Below are 6,000 nucleotides of genomic sequence, written 5' to 3'. Positions count from 1 at the left end.
ATTTAGCGACATGCTAGGCTAGGTCACATTGACAAGGGAAACTCGGCAATATAGAACGAGGGTCGAACTTTTCTTATATCCTTATATTTACACATAGCAATAAGTGAAGCTAAGCTAAAAGGCGTTTTGAGCTATTCGCCCAAAATTGTTTATGCAAACCAAAATGGCTGACTTCCTTCAATTTCAAGAATGGATCCTTGAGACTTTTTTTTGTGTGTAATCTTATGACAGACTCATCCACTTAAATTTGTGTCCATCTGGTAGTGGGAATTTAACTTCCCAGGGAGCTCTACTGAGTGAGTTGAGTACATTTTTATGTGGAATGTTGAGATTTGCATATGAATTCTTCGACGTGTGTGATCTTGCTGTGAAGCCTTCATCTCCCACCAAGTCATTAAGCAGTTGAGCCAATTTAGGAGGGAGATATGTCAAACCCCCCCCCCCCCCCCCATAGTCCACGCAACCAGAATTTCTCTATGGCATTACCGACAAAAACACTCCCAGGGAGTCTAAGGCCAATTTGAACATAAACCGTAATGACTGTCACGGCGCAGTCATAAATAATACCACGCTCAGGTGTTTTAACCCCGATCATAAATTTCTTGGCAATATTGGACTCAGTGCTGCAGCCTGTGGCTGAACGGTGTACTGCGGCCTCCATAAACAGCAAAACAGTGGTACCTTGACTTTATCAAATCGACATCCCCTATTGAAAGGAATCAAAATGACATTAATCTAACCCAGCCCCCGAAAACCAACATTTATTATTTCCTCTTTTTTAGCAACAAAATTAGCATTATCGTAACGACTCTCCTCGCCCATATTCAAGGACATTAGAGTACCATTTTTTTTTTTTTTTTAGAGTTACTCCATTTTTGTCCCCTTTTCCTGAACGGCAAAGGTACAGTTCACACGCCGCGCGTTGATAAATCTCCGGCGACTATGGTAGCGCTCATCCCGTCAAGTAGATCCTCTGCGCTCATTTCCTCTGCCTACCCTCCGGGGACTCAGCATGAGGACTCCATCACATCGCAGCTTAGCGCGTAAACGACTTGACTGCTGTGTAGTGCGGCGGCGTGCAGTGTGTGTCCCCCACGAGGCGCTTACTGAACACGTCTGCTGGCATTTCCCTCCAACAGGTTGTCACGACGTAAGAACAGGGGGCTGGAAAGGCCACTGCAGCTGAATTACTAGAATTCAGAGTTTTATGGTGAGTTATCAAAGTTTGCCGCCATGTTATGCCCAGACGCAAAGGTGAAAACTTAAATGCCTCGCATTCTAGTGTCCCCTAACTGTCTTGTACATGGAGCTCAAATTTTGTTGTAATCAGAGAAAATGTCTAGGACAGGTTTGTCTTTGAAATGGCCAAATGTACCCTAAAATTGCAGCTTCCAACCAAAATGGCTGTCTCTGAGATAAGCCTATCACATTCCAGTTTAGGTCATGGGTTCTTGAGGTTTTTTCTGTGGGTCTCCCCATGATAGACCTGCCTACGGAAGAGTATTAGGGCCAGTGAAGAGAAAAAAAAAAAAGAAGAGGTTGGCAGGATTCTGACTTTATTCTCAGCATTCTGATTTTAAAGTTAGATTTCAGACTTTAAAGTCAGAATTCCCACTTTATTCTCAGAATTCTGACTTTAAAGTGAGAATTCTGAGTTTAATTTCAGAATTCTGACTTTAAAGTGAGAATTCTCACTTTAATTTCAGAATTCCCACTTTATTCTCAGAATTCTGATTATTTGACTTCCCCCACAATTCATAGCTCTACGTCCCAAAGTCAGAATTCTGAGAATAAAGTCAGAATTCTCACTAAAGTCAGAATTCTGACAATAAACATGACAATCCTGCCAACCCTTTTTTGCCCCTCTTAAATGGCCCTAAACCTCTTTCGTACCTGCCTACCAAATCTCATGTTGCAAAGTGAAACTGGCTTCGTGGGCTGAATTTTCAAAAAACTCCCCAGTGAGGCTACCAGGCCATTTTAACATCGTGCCATCTCCGCATTTGATTAACGATTTGATTAATCACAAATCTGTGTTACAAAAAGCCATCCAATTTGCTTTGTTTGCATCCGATTAAACACCTACAATGGCATCCTTTCTATGCCGCAATCTCTCTGTTACAATACCGCTTATCCATAGAGGGCCTTTGACAAGCACACACGCGCGGCAGTAATCTGCATCATCTAGCAGAGATTAAACTGTTAAAGGAACACTCGATGCGCTCGGCGGCTTTGCGCTCGCCTCCCCCAGTCAGCATTTATTTGCTTATTCTTATTATACACTGGCAAATACCAATTCTTATCTTTGAATTCATCCCTCACGGGAATACAGTGGTGCCTTGAATTACGAGTTGAATTTGCTCCGTGACCACGCTTGTATCTCAAATAAAAGAAAAATGGCACTGTATAAATTTGCACTTTTTGCTTGACATTGTGCTGCTCCTTCTCTACAACTGCAGCAGTAATTAATATTAATCGTTCTTTGCAGAGGATAAAGAATATATGCCTATGAGTACTGTTATCAGTATACATGTTGTGGTTCACCATGTGCTGCAATAATGATGAGCTCATCTCAAATTGCTTAAAAGTTTATCTGCTAATTTTGAAATCTAGGCCGGTTATATAAATGGAATACACAGGTTAATTGTACTTTCTGCTATCTAGCAGAAGTGCATTGAATTGCTCTAACCTTTTTGTTTTTCAATAAAGAAGGGTTCGGTAAATGGTGGGGTTCAGTACTAGGGGTGTGCCCAAAAAAATCGATTCTCATAAGAATCGTGATTCACATTTAGTATGATTGAGAATGGATTTTAAATGTCACAAAATCGATTTTATTTAAATTGGGAGCGCTGTTCGTGTACACGATTTGGCCACGTAGGGGGCAGTGTGGTTCCGCGCATTCTGGTACACTGTTAAGTTGTAGCCACATTAGAGAGTAGAAGGAAAAAGTCACGATCAAATTATGCCAATAAAAGTTGTTGTTTTTTTTTGCAGCGTAGGAAGAGCATATGCCTGTGAGAAATATTAACATGCTTCTCTGTATACATTCTTGAAGCGTTTTGTAAGAATAGCCGTTCTTTTGAGTGATAAAAGTGCCGCGAGTAGCGCGCTAATTAGCATGAGCCAGACTGGAGTAAATCAAATCATTTTGAGTCAAAAATAGTTCTGAACCTAAAATCGATATACTGAATCGAACCGCAGACCCAAAAATCGGAATCGAATCGTGAGTCAGTCAAAGATTCCCACCCTGATCTAATCGCATGTACCAAATAATTAGCAAAATCAAAATTCTACAGAGACTAAAACCAAACCAGAACTAAAGGCTCCTTCTCCTTCCCTCCTTCCCGAGCGTGACCCCCAGAGCCGATCTCGCAGCTAATAACCGGCGCTTTGTTTTCGCGCCGCGCACCTCAAAGCCCGCAAGCATCAAAACCTTATTAAGATGAATGATTGATAGGCCGCCAACAGTAGCGAGGACGTGCTTAACCCGCTCGGCTGTTGCTTTGAATCAAAGCGGGGATGTGTTGTTAATTATCCCAGAGGTCTCTGATGGCCGCGGACGTTGCCGACACTTCGGCGGACTATCAAAGTAGTCGACGGCGACTCTTTATTGGTTATGAGAGGGCCCACCTGCACTATATTAAAAAGTGGCGCCGCATCAAAGCTATTGATTCGCAAAGGAAAGATCTTCAAAAGACTTTCGGGTAGCGAGCATGCAAATGGGGGTGGTGTCACATGACCAGTGGTCAAATACATGATGATTCATTTCCATCAAGCACAGTCCATTCATGCACGATTGTGGTACCAAGGTTAGCGGCAGGCTAACGGAAGGGCGTAGCTAGACAGCACAGTGTGTCGATTAGCAGATAGAGAAGGGTCACTTCCTAAAGAGGAAGAACGCCAACTTGTCCGTCTATAACAAGCAAGGTGAGAAAGCAACTGTACCGACCTTAAAATGTTTAGCCCGGGGGCTCGTTAGGGTTAATTTGTTCGGCTCTACATGCTTTCCTCGGGAGTCCTTTCACGTCAGCTCGGTCGGGAATCGTTAACATTCATGAGGAAAGCGCCACTCGATTGGCCCGTCAACGACTTAGCCCTAAGTTTGACCTCTTGAATATTTAATGAGGCTCCCTGTCCTGCATAGCAAGCGTCAAGTAAAAGATCCGGGAGAAAAACGCCTCCGGATTGTTAAATCACTCGTATGTAATCAATGATGTCACATTTGGATTTTGGCATTGATATAGGGTTGGCGACACAACATGGTTAACTCATCCCCATATACAGAGTTTAAAGGTCATTTCTTGAACTGAAACTTATATACAAACATTTGCCGATGGTGCCCGGGCAGGTGGCTCACAAAACACGGACATCTTGCGTCTTCTGTATTTTCGGCTTTTATTGGTTGCTATGTGTATTTATCAATTGTGAATTTGAGGTGAAGGATCTCAGCAAGTTAGCTAGTTGCCCGACCGCTGCGCTAGCATGTCACAACAACAACAACAACAACAACAACATTGTTGATACGTCACTTATTTTTGTACACTTTACAACAATTTCAAGTTTTGGGCTGCTGGGAAAGGAAAATAAGAGACCTTAAGGAGGGTATTTGGAGAGATCTCAAAATCAAACATGTTGACCACCAGATCTATTTTTAGCCAGTGCTAGCCACGGCTAGCTATTATGGAAAAAGCAGTTTTACCATCTTACAATTTTTTACATTCCATGGTCCCGTGAACGACATACAGTGCAATGTGGGTCAAATGACGTCGCGTGAATATTATCTAGAAGCTTCGTTTCACATCTTTGTTGGCCCTATTTTTGCACCATTGTGAAGCGGTGCGTGAAAATCCGGAATGAATGAACAAATGAATGAATCAAAGCAACACGAGCGCTCCTCAGCATTTGGTTGCGTTGTCTCGCAGGCGTCCTGGGTCGATAGGTGGGGGGTCGGTGACGTCTTGGGAATACTATTTATACTGCCTAAAATAAGATTTCTGCTTTTTCTTTTTTTGAGCTTTTCCAATTTTAATTGTTTTTTTTCCCCCCTTCACTTGTAGTTAAAGCAATTTACATTATTATCCAGATAATATTTTTCAAGCAGGTTTTTTTCCTCCCTCCATTTAAGAAACTCGGGGCGCTAATTAGCAAACCGCCAGGCTTCTCTTTCTGTCTGCCTCTAATGGTCGTTGTTATTTTTCATGTTTCTCGGATGGTTGTGACTGTGAAGACAAATTGCTTGTGCTTCACATACTTGGCCATAAAATCAGATTCTGATTTAGGTTAACTGGCATAAAGATCTAGAGAATTAAATGTGATGTAAAAATATTTCCTCTTGCCCCCCCCCCAAAAAAATCACATTTGTCAACACACATTTGTAAACATGATCCTGTATAAATTAATTTCACATAATTAAATGTGTCACGCTAAGTGGATCAGCTGGTCCAAATGTCTGCTGTCACACTGCTGCACCTGAACTAAGCATCAAAAACACGATTCAGCAGATGCTTTGGAGAGTGATGAAGCTGTACTCGTACCAATTTCAGGTTGGTGAGCATTGAAGTACACTCTCAAATTGACACATAAAACACGGGAGAATTCAACATTGCACATTTAAACACCAAAGTGTTCAGCCAAGCCATATAATTTCATCTAACAATAGTCTGCTAGCTTAATGCTAACATATAATACAAAAAGCCATAGACAGAGTAACTGAAATTAGCATAGATGTCATGGTAATTACAAACCTTCAAATAACTACTACTTTAACACATTTCCGGAGCTAACACACACAAAAAGAGCACACAACAGTAATCACAGGCATAAGTTCTCTTTGCTCTGTGGGAACAAAGACGATTACTGGAGCTCAGTGTGACACCTTCTCTGCCTTTTCTTGTTCTTATTTACGCTACCTCCGGAGACCTCAGTGTAACTGCCCAGCATGTTGAACACAACATGGTACGACAATAAAGGCGTAAACTCTGTATTCAGATATATCCAAAA

The 6,000-nt window shown here is 41.9% G+C and overlaps 1 protein-coding gene across 3 annotated transcripts in view; it reads left to right on the top strand.

The window, feature by feature from the left end:
- The window catches only part of LOC144038086 (glutamate receptor ionotropic, NMDA 2C-like), a 50,940-nt gene that overhangs the window by 15,286 nt on the left and 29,654 nt on the right, over positions 1-6,000 (top strand). The window contains exon 1 of one of the 3 annotated variants that reach the window (XM_077550220.1): positions 3,780-3,927. The exons of the other annotated variants lie outside the window; for them this stretch is intronic. The gene's annotated coding sequence lies outside the window, so the exon portion shown is untranslated. Of the gene's footprint in view, positions 1-3,779; positions 3,928-6,000 lie in introns of those variants that run through there. 3 annotated transcript variants of the gene reach the window in all.

This window comes from Vanacampus margaritifer, chromosome 18, assembly GCF_051991255.1.
Source record: "Vanacampus margaritifer isolate UIUO_Vmar chromosome 18, RoL_Vmar_1.0, whole genome shotgun sequence".
Lineage (NCBI taxonomy): Eukaryota > Metazoa > Chordata > Actinopteri > Syngnathiformes > Syngnathidae > Vanacampus > Vanacampus margaritifer.
Note: the sequence above shows the minus strand (reverse complement) of the source record. Positions and strands in the feature narration are given on the sequence as shown.